This window comes from Podarcis bocagei (genome assembly GCF_964188305.1).
Source record: "Podarcis bocagei genome assembly, chromosome: 7".
NCBI classification, from domain to species: domain Eukaryota; kingdom Metazoa; phylum Chordata; class Lepidosauria; order Squamata; family Lacertidae; genus Podarcis; species Podarcis bocagei.
The window spans coordinates 4939310-4953562 of NC_138132.1; the positions used below are offsets into that span (position 1 = coordinate 4939310).

The following is a 14253-nucleotide window of genomic DNA, read 5'->3' on the forward strand; positions in this document are numbered from 1 at the left end:
AGATTTTAGGTTAATGGGTCAAATTAGACCACAGCTTTATTGATTACAGGAATTGAGCGGTATTGGCTTAGGCATTGGTCCTCACAACTAACCGGCTTCAGCCTGCTTGCTTGAAGACCGGCAAGGGTTAACCACCATGCACATCAACTAGGAACTCCCCCCGGGGTCACCGCTCGGGGGCGTGCTGTAGGCCCACACCTCCATAGGCTTAGGACAAGGCCACGCCCCCCGGAATCCTTTATTGGACTACCCTTCAATTTGGGGGGAGGGGGCGGTGCTTCCCCCCTCTCATCTGCATAACAATACCCCTACCAATGCCTAACCGCCAATGAAAAGGGAGTTGTGTCGATTTGCTACGAGGTAGGTGAAAAGCCAAAAGGCTGGTGCCAATTTGCCAGCTGGGAAAAATTCCTACCAGGCTCCTCAACGGCGACCAACCAAAGTCCATAGCAATGTCAGAGAGCCTAACCCAATGGGTGGGTGGATGGGAAAACCTGCTCAGCTGTAGCGCGGAAAGAGGGGGGTCCTCAGTCGCGCCGGCCCTAAATAGGGCAGGCCACGCCTCCCGGGCTAGCCGATTGGCTGGCCGGGGGGATGACGCGTCCGAGGATTCCCCCAGTATCGCGGGAGCTGTGAGCCAGCCCCCGCGTGCGTGGAGAGGGGCGTGAAGCCCGCAACCCCACTTCCTCTCCAGCTCGGAAGTGGCTTTGTTGGAGATCTAGCAGGCAAGCTTGATTTTTGTAACACACTTTATGTAGGGTGGCCCTTGATATTGGTCCTGAAGCTGTAAAACAGTGTAAAACACTGCCGCACTGTTGCTCTTTCACCTTTTGTCAACATTGGGCACTTCTGTTGCATGTAGACCCTGCAAACACTCCTAACAGAGTAGGGGAAATAGGCAGGTGTGCCTGGAGGATCAGGTTTTATGATCCATTGGTGGGGGGGAATGTGCGGAAATAAGTAACAAGGAAAGTTGGTAAATAGATCAGGATATCTCTTGATATGATATGAGAGGAGTCCTGAGAGGAGAGGAGATATGATACCCATCTTCGAACATCTGTGGGGGGTGGGGTTTCAAAAAAAATAAATATTCATTTTATAACACTAATAAACAACACAAACAAAAAAAACAAAGAATACAAACAAATTCTTGTCTTATCCTTATTTTTTCTAAACATTGTTAGCTGAGCTTCCCCAAGTCCCCAAATCTGATTTTCATTTTATCGCATCTTTAGCAGTTTACATATATCATAATTTTTAACCATTTTTTAAATCACACTTACTTTTACCATTATAATCTTCACCTATTATCCCTTACAAATAATACTATTTTAAAATACACTATCTTCTACTGCTAACCCTACAGCCTATATCCACTTCCAAAGCTATTCTAAGATTTTAAATAATAACATATTTTTTTCAAATATTCTTTAAACTTCTTCCACCGTCTCTTCTCTCTGGTCCCGGAGTCTCCCAGTCAGTTCGGCAAGTTCCATATAGTCCACCCATCTTCGAACATCTGAATGGCTGACACATGGAAGATGGAGCAAGCTTGTTTTCTCCCGCTCTGGAGGGCACCTTCAAATTATGAGATCTCAACAAAACATCAGGAAGAACCTTCTAACAGTAAGAGCTGTTCGACAGTGGAACAGACTCCTGCAAGAGGTGGTGGACTCTCCTTCCTTGGAGGTTTGTAAACAGATGTTGGAGGGCCCATCTGTCAGGGATTCTGTAGCTCAGATTCCTGCATTTCATAGAATCATAGAATCATAGAGTTGGAAGAGACCACAAGGGCCATCGAGTCCAACCCCCTGCCAAGCAGGAAACCTGCTCAGCTGTTATCTATTCCAACCCATTTCAGGGGTTGGACTAGATAACCCTTGGGGTCCCTTCCAACTCTACAATTCTGCTGCTCTCCTCTTAGTCTTACACCAGCAGAGACCCTGTCAAATGATACAGAATTCTGAGAAATGAGGTGAGAGAATTGTGTTTGACTCCTTGAAGCTCCCGTGGTGGTGCAGACCTGGACAGGCAACTCCCTGTCTCCACTATCTGTCCATCTGAACTTTGCTCTGGAAGATCTTCTCTTGACTTGAAAGAAGACCCTGAGCAGAGAGTAAACAGGTTGCACAATTTCAAAGAGGAGGTTCTTCCAAAGGTATGTAACAGGCTCAGCTTGAGCCGCAGAGGTATTTTCTCTTCCCAGCTGGTCAGCAACACATTGCCTGTAGAGCTCCACAGGCCACCCGCAACTTCCCCATGGATCTCCTCGGAGCAGCAACCCTTTTTCTGGTCATCTGCCTCTCTTGCCTGATGGTCCTCTCAACATGGCGGCAGATGCACCACAAAAGCCAGATGCCACCTGGACCAACTCCCCTCCCCTTCATCGGGAATCTGCTCCAAGTCAACACAAGTGATATGTACCGTTCACTTATGAAGGTAACTTTCTGTAACAGAGCTTTCCAAACTGTGTGTCACGACACATTAGTGTGTTGGCTGCAGTGTGTAGATGTCTCTCTGCTCCTCCAGGGGCTGGAAAGGGGTCAGTTTAATGCCCAGTTTGCTACTAATACTGAATGACTGTGTTGCGAAATGACACATGCCTTTAAAAATGTGTTGACAACATGAACCGTTTGGAAAGCTCTGTTCTATGATGCTTCAGTTATCCATTTTCTGAATTGTGGTTATAAAATCATTATTATATGCTGATGGTGAATGAAGATCACTCCAGTCTGCCAACCCAGCCTTCTCTCTTGTCTAATTCCAACTTTGATTCCATCCCTCTTCCTAACGGTGTGTGGGAATGGAGGGAAGTGTTAGGATATTTCCGTTCCACCTTAAAAGGGAGCAGGCTGTGAGTCACAGAGTCTGCGTATTTCCTGTTCACAGGATGTTTATGTTTCCTATTGCTTTCGTTTCTCTCTCTGTCTGGAGACACTGACGCAGGGAGTCATGTCTTTCTTTGTTCTGATCAACGCTGAATAAAACTTGTAAATAATGCTCTCCTGCGTGCAACTTTTGGCTGTGCATTATCTGCTGATAGAGTGTGCATGAGCTCTAGAATGTGGCAAGCTTTTTTCTAGAAACTCATGTCGCTAATTGCTGATACTGCGTGCCTACGGGAGATCGATGGATCGTCCGGCAGACGGCTTGGGGGCCATGATGGACTTTATCTCCCTGGCAGTATCCCAACAGGAAGTGCCAATAGCTGATAGCCACAATGGATCTGCTTTGCCTCCGCGGTTGGAGGCAGTAATGTCTCTGCATCCCAGTTTCTGGAAACCAAACAAGGGAAGAGCGCTTAAAGGTTTCCCAGAAGGTATGGTTACCAGACATCCCCGTTTCCCAGGGACAGCCCCCGGATTTACAAATCTGTCCCCGGACAAAATCCGTCCCCGGAATGTCCCCGGATTTCATTTAATGCCCCCGGATGTATATTTTAAGTGTTGTGGATTTATTAGTAGGGAATGAATGTTGCGTGATGGATTCAACGGCACAAGACACATCATGTGGGGACTTCCGGTGAGGCAAAATGGCGGGCACCATGGCAACGGGCAGCTCCTGAAGCCAGCCAGAGCCAACTGCACTACCAGGCTGGCTCCAGGCTGCTGAGATGGCCGCTGCTGCCGCCACAGCCAAGGGGGAACTGGGGGTGCCCAGAGCAGGAGCGAGAGCACCTGGCCACCCAGCCGACTGCCCAGTGGTCCTCCGGGGCCAGGAAAACCCCGGAGCCAACGCAGGGAGAAGGAGGAGAGGAAAAGGAAGAGAGAGAAAGAGGAAGGAGAAAAAGGAGGGGAGACCCGACCTTGCTGTGCCACTGTCTCTGCTGCTGAGGAGGAGAGGTAGGAGAGCACTGGGAGGGCAGGGACACGTGGCCGAGTCCAGGCCCGACCTGAGCCTAGTCCACAGTGGCTAGCACTCCAAGAGATCAGGCCGGGGCCCAGAGGAAGGCCACGCGACAGAGGAGACCACAGAAGAGAATATATTACTTAATAAATAAACATTTTAAATAACTTGTTTTTCTCTTTTAAAAAAAAAAAAACATGTCCCCAAATTCTTTGAACAAAATCTGGTAACCTTACCAGAAGGGGCATTTGATTGGTCACTCTGAGAACAGGATCCTGGACTCTTTTTAACCTGATCCAGCAGGCTCTCCTTGTGTTCTCTTTTCACAGATCCGTGAGAAATATGGTCCTGTCTACACCATCCACTTAGGGCCCCGCCGTGTTGTGGTCTTGTGTGGATACGATGCCGTGAAGGAGGCCCTGGTGGATCAGGATGAAGATTTCAGTGACCGTGGAGAACAAGCCACGTTGGACTGGTTTTTCCAGGGTTACGGTCAGTCTCTTCTTGGGCAATTCTTGCCCAGAGCACATGATTATTGGCATTTATATGCCCTTTTTATCACGCTTAGCACTGGAGAGTCTCATTCTCATGGTCCTATGTAGTAGATTATTGTTAAACCCCTCTTACTGAGGGAAGTCTCTCTCTCTCTATGCCAGTGTGGTGTAGTGGTTAAGAGTGGTGGACTCGTAATCTGGGGAACCGGGTTCGCTTCCCCGCTCCTCCACATGCAGCTGCTGGGTGACCTTGGGCCAGTCACACTTCTCTGAAGTCTCTCAGCCCCACTCACCTCACAGAGTGTTTGTTGTGGGGGAGGAAGGGAAAGGAGAATGTTAGTAGTGATAAAGCGGGATATCAAATCCAAACTCCTCCTCCTCCCCTCCTCCTCCTCCTCCTCCTCCTCCCCTCCTCCTCCTCCTCCTCCTCCTCCTCCTCCTCCTCCTCCTCCTTCTTCTTCTTCTTCTTCTTCTTCTTCTTCTTCTTCTTTTCTCTCTCTCTCTCTCTCTCTCTCTCTCTCTCTCTCTCTCACACACACACACACCTCTCTTACACTTAGAATGTTCTCTCAAAAGCTAAAATTGGGTCTTTCAAACCAGACCAAAAAGCAAAAAGGTATCCATACCTTTGTGGTTTCAGCCACAACATCATCCAATCCTGCTCCTTATTCCTCACTCCTTTGCTTCTCAGGGGTTGGCTTCAGTAACGGGGAACGGGAGAAACAGCTACAGCGCTTCTCCATCACGACGCTGAGGAATTTTGGGATGGGAAAGAGATCCGTAGAAGAGCGGATCCTGGAGGAGACCCACTTCCTGCTGGAATCCCTGAGGGAAACAAAAAGTGAGCTCAGTTTTTGTTAACTTCAAGAAATGTTGCTTCATGAGGTGATAGAAATAGTGAACCGAGTGTTTGAATGTTGGTCATAAACAAGCCACTTTGAGAGCTGTTGATGAACGTTGAGGGCGAAAATATCAGGTGAAGGAAAGCACCATTAAACACATACTGCTTTCTGCAAATTGAAACTCTCCCTCTCTCATATAATATTAGAAGCTGGACTCAAAACCTTGAAGTTGATCCATGGTAGATTCTTAGTAAATGAAAGGTCATGTAGTTTTACACAAGGATGTTGCTGAGACAATCAGACAAGTGTTCAGAGACCAGGAGTTAGTGCTCAGAAGCTGAGCACTCCGGCTTCACCTCACATCATAAGAACAGAAGAAATTCCTGCTGAATCTAGCCAATGGCTCATCTGGTGCAGAAGTTTAGGGTTTGAAGGGACCCCAAGGGTCTTCTAGACCAATCCCCCTGTGTGATGGGTTTGGGAGGCCTTTCATAAGAAATACCTCTGCTCACTCAGAGATGTCTTTATTTACATCTATTTACAAGATGCAGAGCATAGCTTTCATGCGTCCGAAGTGCTGGAGTACTGTGTCCAGTTCTGGGCACCACAATTCAAGAAGGACACTGACAAACTGGAACGTGTCCAGAGGAGGGCAACCAAAATGGTCAAAGGCCTGGAAACGATGCCTTATGAGGAACGGCTAAGGGAGCTGGGCATGTTTAGCCTGGAAAAGAGGCGGTTAAGGGGTGATATGATAGTCATGTTCAAATATATGAAAGGATGTCACATAGAGGAGGGAGAAAGGTTGTTTTCTGCTGCTCCAGAGAAGCGGACACGGAGCAATGGATCCAAACTACAAGAAAGAAGATTCCACCTAAACATTAGGAAGAACTTCCTGACAGTAAGAGCTGTTCGACAGTGGAATTTGCTGCCAAGGAGTGTGGTGGAGTCTCCTCCTTTGGAGGTCTTTAAGCAGAGGCTTGACAACCATATGTCAGGAGTGCTCTGATGGTGTTTCCTGCTTGGCAGGGGGGTGGACTTGATGGCCCTTGTGGTCTCTTCCAACTCTATGATTCTATGAATCTATGAATTGTCCGTAGCAGATCCCGGAAGCAGCTTGGGCAATCCCAAACACCTTCTTGGTTCCCTGCATTTTAACCGTCTCCGGTCCTGCGCAGAAGGAACTGGCATTGCAGTTCCTGAGCTCTGGGGGCAGCACGGCGCCAAAGATTTCAGATTAAAACTGCAGAGTGGGAGGAAAGGAAGGCCTTTTTCTGCCTCCCCACTTCCAGCTACTCTCTGAAGACTGGAGAAGAGACCCTCTTAAGAATATTAAGGGGGTGGGCAGGGGAAGGACTAGACCATGTGAAATACGCACATAATATTTTAGCTGCAGTTCCTTCATTTTCAGCTTTGTATTTTTGTTATTTAAAAAAAGCGTAACTAGACATTCTGTTGTTGCGCCCATAACCTAGGCTTAAAGTGCCATCTAGCTCCTAGCTTTCATACCTCGGTTTCTAATACCGCTGGTGCTACCCTCAGAGCTCCTTTTTGAGACGTCTCTGAGGTCATGATCCAACCCCCAGCTCAGCTGCATGTAAGCTTCTTTCATTCCAAAAGGAGTTTTTATGCCCTCTTCCAGGGCTCTTACCGGCAACCCCTTTGGAAATGGGGTCCGGATTCTGCATCCTAGTAGGTAGGAAACCGAAGTGTACAACAGGGTAGTCCCTAGCAGGCCTTTTGCACGTAAATGCATGTTTAAAAAGGCATTTTTTCACTCAAAATGACACCATCCTCTTATTCGAATTCTTGAGAACTGCACCACCACAACATTTGGAGAAGGATGAAATCGGGTGCAGAGTTAGGTTTCGACATCTGCATTAGTGGGAGAGATGCAGGTCTGTGCTAAAAGACCAAATTCCTCCAGCATCCTAAACACCCCCCAAGTATGTCCTCCCCATTGCATGGGGCTAAGAGCAGCATCTTCCAGGAGACCTTCCAGCCTCGAGTTCTGCGTGGCCTGTCCATGTTGTGGGTGCACTTCCTGGAGGACCGGATTGGCTCACAGCTGAGTGCCTTCCCCTTGCTCTCCACCCTCTGTTACTCCTGCCTCTTTTACAGGCTCCCGTCCCTCCTCCTCCTTCAGCTCCAGTGCCTTCCCTGCCAGCTTCGTGACACCCTGCAATTCAGGAATCACAGCTAAAAAATCTGCAACATGTAGCTTACCCTCTGGAGCAGCAGAAAATGAGCTGGCTCCATCCTCCATATGACAGCCCTTCTCCCACCATCAGAAACCCGGGTCCAAATCGTCCTGTCCTGCACTTTCCCTGGAGGCCTTTTGCTCAGGTGGCTTTCTACCACTCCCATCATCTTAAGATGGACATAAGGTCAACTCCGGTTAGGTTTTCTGTGTCATACTTGAGGCCTAGATTTCAACCCATAACATGGATAAGGCAAGGACTGGACAGCTTTGCAAGTCAAGTGTAGCCTTGACTTGTTCCTGGGCTGAGTGACTTGAGGGGGGGATGTCTCTCTTTCTAGGTGCACCCTTTGACCCCACCTACATCCTGAGCCGCTCTGTGTCTAACGTCATCAGCTCCATCATCTTTGGCAACCGCTTTGAATATAAAGATGAGGAATTCCTCTCCTTGCTCACCACTATGCAGGAAACCTACCAGTTTGTTTCCAGCTCTTGGGGACAGGTAAATTGGAGGGGATGGAGAGAACTTCTATTGTGCATTTGTGAATAATGCTATTTGTCTTGATCTGCTGAAGGCATGGTACGCAGGACAGCCAGCTCTGTGTGGAGCTCTGTCATTACCCCCATGCCCAGCAGTGGTCAAGACCGACTAGAAGCATAATTGTATTATGAATCTGCTTGTTTGGTATGTATCAGGGACTGGATGAGATTGGATAAGCAAGGGGCATTAGAACTAGAAGGACATGACAACAGATTCTGCTGGCACGCATACTTATGGTACAGGAAAGGGAAGGTTCATAGAAGTTTTTACAACCATATAATCAGGAAATCACTAATGAGAGTATGGGAAAGATACAAAGACTTATTGGAACAAAAGACCCCATGGTGGCTTACACCACATGAAGCATTACTTGGAAAGAAAGGAAAATGGCTCACATATGTAGGACCATGGTGGAAAATGGAAATTAAGAGATTACGATGAGATCAGAGACCACTTTCAGAGTTGGTTGCATTATCGACAACTATATGAAACACATAAAGAAGATAGCAAGAAAGGATTCAGTTATACAAGATCTAGGCATAAAGCATACTATTAGAATGGGAGACAAAAGATGAAGAGGTAAAATCAGTTATGATTAAATGGGCACAAGATGTAGGTCACAATATTATGATGGAAGATTGGGGAAAATTATGGAAAACTGATTTAAAATTTACAGATTGTTCCCTATTGAAGGAGAATTACATGAAGATGATGTACAAATGGTACACGACACCAATGCAGTTAGGGAAAATGTATAAAACTAGTTCAAATATATGTTGGAAGTGTAAGGAAAAATGGGGCGGGGATAAGGATGATATGTCTCTGGATAATATGTTTTGTTTTAATTTTGAATAATTTCTAAAATAAAATAAAATAAAATAAAAAGACCGATCAAAAGCTGCAGCATCACCAGCTAAGGAGCAAGATCACATTCAGGGGTCTGAGTGAGGGTGACTAACAAAGGGCCGCATTATAGTCTTCCATACCACCACAGCCTGGACCAGAATTCTCATGGGTGTCTTTCACGCCCGAACCAAATGCCACCCCCCAGTACATCACAAATCCAGGAGCACCAAGCAGGAGACCATGAAATAATAATTGTTGTTGTTGTTGTTGTTGTTATTTTATATTTATTTATTTATACCCCGCCTATCTTGCTGGGTTTCCCCAGCTACCCCTCTGGGTAGCTTCCAACAAAATATTAAAAATACAATCACACATAAAGAGAGGACAAGTGCCTATCTTAAGAAACTAAGTTCTCCACAAGGGGCCAGAACCTGGGAGAGGCTTAAGAATAGTGTTGACATTTGTTGGAGCAAGCGTCTCACTCTGAGCTCTCCGTGGTGCTGCAACTCCTGATCTGCCTTGCTCTTTGGTCAGGCTCTGCCTGGAGCAACTTTACAATGTTGTTTCAAGCACACCGTCTGATTCCTCTTCATCCTTGTCCTCATTACATCCTTGTCCATCACAAAGGGGAAGTCAAGCCCTGAGGCTGTGTCTGTGACAGGTTTATAGCTTAGTCAGCACTTGGTACCAAGTTGTTTCTGTGCGGAGCTCAGAGGAACCAAGTGAAAGAGGAACTCCTGCTTCTGCCTGCCCCAAAAATCAATCTCAAGTCACTTTGTTCAATATCTTTTTTTTAAATAATTTTTATTAAGTTTCATATTACCAAATCAAACACATCAAACCAATTAATCCAAATTATATCAATACATATCATATAATCCAATTGTTTCCCAAATTTTAAATTTTTGTGGGGGGGACTCATGCTTCTTGATCGGCAGGAGTCCAATCCTTGAATATTTGTGCTGCTTTCATCTTAAGAATGATATTTCCAGTCCCCTCTTTTCAATCCTTGTCGTTACTCATTTTCCTTTTCATTCACCTCCGAGTTGCTCCACAAGTGGGTTGAAAAAAACAGTCTTATTTGTGTTTCTGTGTGGGCTTTGTACTGCTCTCTCATAAATCACTCTCATCCAATAGTCCAGGCATTTCCTCTCGAGCAAGCAATCGCCATTTTGTCGTTCCGATGAAATACAGTCTAAAAGCTCTCTCTTTAACTTTCCCGACCTGTTGCATCATAAGTTAGTCTTTTTCCAGGAGGGCTGCCCCTTCCAGATCACAATCTCCTCGAAAATAATAAATCTTCGGCTCGCCCTCCCCAAGACCAAACCTCCTGCAACACAGGTCTCGTATCACATCTCCATTCTAACTGCGTCACAAAGAGAGCCCTCCTTCTTTCCAAATCCTTCACAAAGTAAAACCTTTAAGTTCATATTATTTCCACACAGCTCATTTTTAGTCCCATTTGCAATTAGTTGCTGTGACGGATCTTCTAAGAGGGAGGGTTATTAGTTAATCACATAGAGCAAAAAAAAAAAAGTCCCCCCCTTTCAGTTCCGTTGCATTCCATTCCACATACCATGTCTGTAGTACTTTGATGTAATCTTCCGTCTCAGTCTTCTTCATTTCAGTGATAAAATTGTAAGCAGATAAAAACCTCCTGCCTCTCTTGAAGCATGTGCGTTATCTTTCACCAATTTTTTCCCCTTTTAAGTAACGCAACTAGTTTCGCACCTGGAAGCAGCTTCGGAGGAGTTCTGAGGCCCGCCGAGGGTTGTGCACCCAGTGCCTCACCCCCTCCTTCTTCCGAACTCGGGGGTGATTTATGGCAACAGCGGGTGAAAACTGCATCTCTCCCCACTGGAGAGATGAAGGGAGACTGATTTACTCCCCATAATCAGCCTCTAATTACCTCGTGCGGGCTGGATAGATGTTAATATCCGCCATCTTCCAAGGTGCCCCTAGCGGCCCCCCACTTTGTTCAATATCTGTTCTCTCTCTTCCTCCTGCCAACGCTGCATTCCTCCAAACCCATCACACACAGCTCTACGAGATGTTCTCAGGCATCATGCAGCACCTGCCTGGCCCACAAGAGAAAGCCTTCAAGAAGCTCTGGCTCATGAAAGAGTTCTTTGTGAGGAAGATAAAAGCCAACAAGGAGACCCTGGACCCCAACAACCCTCGGGATTTCATTGATTGCTTCCTAGTGAAAATGCAGCAGGTACGATTGTGTTCTTCTAAGTACGATGGTCAATTTCTGTGTAAGGAAACTTTGTAGACCCTGTTTCAACCAGGGAAATTTTGAAACTTGGATGGCTTTAAAAGAAGATTCAACACATTGATGAGGAGAGTTCTATTGAAGGCTACTGGCCAGGATGGCTGTGCCCTGCTCTCCGCAGTTGGTTGCAACCATGCTTCTGAATACCGGTTGTTGGAAACCACGGGAAGGGAGAACAGGATGCTGGGCTAGATGGGGCTGATTCAGCAGGACTTCTCCTCTGTAGCCTTTCTGCACAAAGGGACTGTGTGGTTGCTCCCTCCCACTCCACCCAGCCATCTGTTGCCTACACAACCGTTGGGCTGCTTTTCAGAACTCCACGACTGTTCCTTCCCCCCCCCTCAGCCAATCATTAGGAGAGAGAGCTTCATAGAAAGGAGGCAGTCAGGTGGCGCTGTGGGTTAAACCACAGAGCCTAGGGCTTGCCAATCAGAAGGTCGGCGGCTCGAATCCCCGCGACGGGGTGAGCTCCCGTTGCTCGGTCCCTGTTCCTGCCAACCTAGCAGTTCGAAAGCATGTCAAAGTGCAAGTAGATAAATAGGTGCAGCTCTGGCAGGAAGGTAAATGGCGTTTCCGTGCGCTGCTCTGGTTCTCCAGAAGCGGCTTAGTCATGCTGGCCACATGACCCGGAAGCTGTACGCCGGCTCCCTCGGCCAATAAAGTGAGATAAGCGCTGCAACCCCAGAGTCGTCCACAACTGGACCTAATGGTCAAGGTCCCTTTACCTTTATCTTTACCTTTACTAAGATATAACAAGTGAAACATCTTCTTTTCTTGTTTTTCTTCTGCCTAGGAAAAGGAAAACCCAAACACAGAGTTCTTCCAAGAGAATCTTGTTATGACGGCCCTCAATGTCTTTTTCGCTGGCACAGAAACGGTCAGCACCACCTTGCGCTATGGCTTCCTGCTTCTACTGAAATACCCAGAGATCGAAGGTGAATGGGGAAAGGGCTGGAAAAGAGGGTGGAGAGCTGTGTCCTTGCCTTTCTATGGGATGGTCCCTCTTTCTTTTCCCACCTATGAGGTGGGATCCTTCTTTAGTTCCCTGAAGGTGCAAATGGCATTTTTGGTCACATCTTGCTGATTTCTCAACAGAGAAGGTCCACAAAGAGATTGAACGGGTGATTGGCCTGAATCGCATTCCCAACATGGATGACCGTCCCCTGATGCCCTATACGGATGCTGTGATCCACGAGATCCAGAGATTCTCAGATCTCGTCCCAACAGGCGTAGTAAGACGTGTGACCCGTGATACCCAGTTCCGGGGATACACCATTCCCAAGGTATTGTGGTTCTATTAATTCCTGAGATGAAGACTCTGCCATTCAGTACAATCTCCAGACATATTTTGAAGGCCGACAAAATTCCCTTAGGTACCTCTGTCCCTGACCTATCTGTCATCACCGCTCTAGGGTTATAAGAGTCAAATCCAAAATAAGACCAGAAGAGCCTGTTAGATTTCTGTTATGCCACTGTGCAGTTTTGGGAGTCACAAGACTCTGTTTACATTCCAGACTATTGGAAGTCTCACGGGAGACGGGAGACGGATATTGATGTTACTGGTTTCCTGTTTCTTTGTTCCAGTTGTTCACTGATTCTCACAGAGAGTAGATGCATATTCTTTTCTATCCTGCGTAGTTAGAAATAAATGTAGCGATGTAGCACACATTTCTTGGCTCCTTCTACTGTTTGGATACTCTGCGTAATGGAGGAGTGTGCCTGAAGCCTCATCAAAGGCTTAGGTCATTAAACACCGTCAGAGGAGGGGAGCCTGATGGATTTGGAAGATGTGACGACGAGGAGAGCCATTACAGCTCAGTCGTACGGAACCTCTGACAGAGCCCAGCCAGATGACACTATGTTAGGCCCATTTTTCTTGGTGCCTTCTTCCCCAAAGGAGTGGTGGTGGGTTTTCTTATGAGGCTGAAAGGTGGCTTAGTTCTAACTCTCCAAAAGATACGGTATTTTTCTTAGATGGAGCAGCTGTTAATTTAACTTCATGAAGGCAAAGTTATTACCAACCAGATAACTGTGGGAACGCCACAAAAACAGGACAATTTAATAATCATTGTCATCATCATCATCTTCTGAATATTAGTACTGGAGGGTGGCTAATGGATCGTCACAGTTGTCTGCATTTGGGGACTCTCCTCGGAGGTGTGTGGCTGTGAAGGCCACCATGATAGTTTTCTGCAGTACAGAACTGACCAGTACACTACTGGGTCTGGTAGTAGATAACAGGATTTGCTCCTCCAAATCTCAGAATGATTTCTTGTCACCCAGAAGAATCTTCCATTTCTCCCATCTCTTCTCATTTCTCTCTGTTTCTTGTTCAGGGGACTGAAGTGTTTCCCATGCTCGGGTCTGTGCTGAAAGACCCCAAACATTTTGCAAGACCAGATGTGTTTGACCCCCAACATTTCCTGGATGAGAATGGGCAATTCAAGAGGAATAAGGCTTTTATGCCTTTCTCTGCTGGTGAGTGAGTCCCCTTCCATTTCCAAACACTCCTTAGTTGTCTATAACGGCACTGTGAAAGCCCATATTCACCTCCCTCCTCTTTCCTAGGGAAGCGCTATTGCTTTGGATAACATCTGGCCCGAACGGAACTTTTCCTTTTCTTCACCAGCATCCTGCAGAACTTCCGCTTCAAATCCCCCATCCCTCCTGAAAAGATCTACATCTCTCCCATGCTGGTTGGCTTTTTCAATGTCCCACATTTTTATGAAATGTGCGCCATTCCCCTCTGAAGGTGGTCATAGAATCATAGAATCATAGAGTTGGAAGAGACCACAAGGGCCATTGAGTCCAACCCCCTGCCAAGCAGGAAACACCATCAGAGCACTCCTGACATATGGTTGTCAAGCCTCTGCTTAAAGACCTCCAAAGTAGGAGACTCCACCACACTCCTTGGCAGCAAATTCCACTGTCGAACAGCTCTTACTGTCAGGAAGTTCTTCCTAATGTTTAGGTGGAATCTTCTTTCTTGTAGTTTGGATCCATTGCTCCGTGTCCGCTTCTCTGGAGCAGCAGAAAACAACCTTTCTCCCTCCTCTATGTGACATCCTTTTATATATTTGAACATGGCTATCATATCACCCCTTAACCTCCTCTTCTCCAGGCTAAACATGCCCAGCTCCCTTAGCCGTTCCTCATAAGGCATTGTTTCCAGGCCTTTGACCATTATGGTTGCCCTCCTCTGGACACGT

At 46.7% G+C, this 14253-nt stretch overlaps 1 pseudogene across 1 annotated transcript; it reads left to right on the forward strand.

The window, feature by feature from the left end:
- The first annotated feature begins 1905 nt into the window (after positions 1-1905).
- LOC308590426 (cytochrome P450 2A13-like) lies at positions 1906-13797 on the forward strand (annotated as a pseudogene). Its single transcript, XR_014013542.1, has 10 exons — positions 1906-1975; positions 2207-2439; positions 4176-4338; positions 5032-5181; positions 7724-7884; positions 10811-10987; positions 11838-11979; positions 12140-12327; positions 13381-13522; positions 13613-13797. The product of XR_014013542.1 is annotated as a cytochrome P450 2A13-like (transcript).
- The last annotated feature ends 456 nt before the right edge of the window (positions 13798-14253 follow it).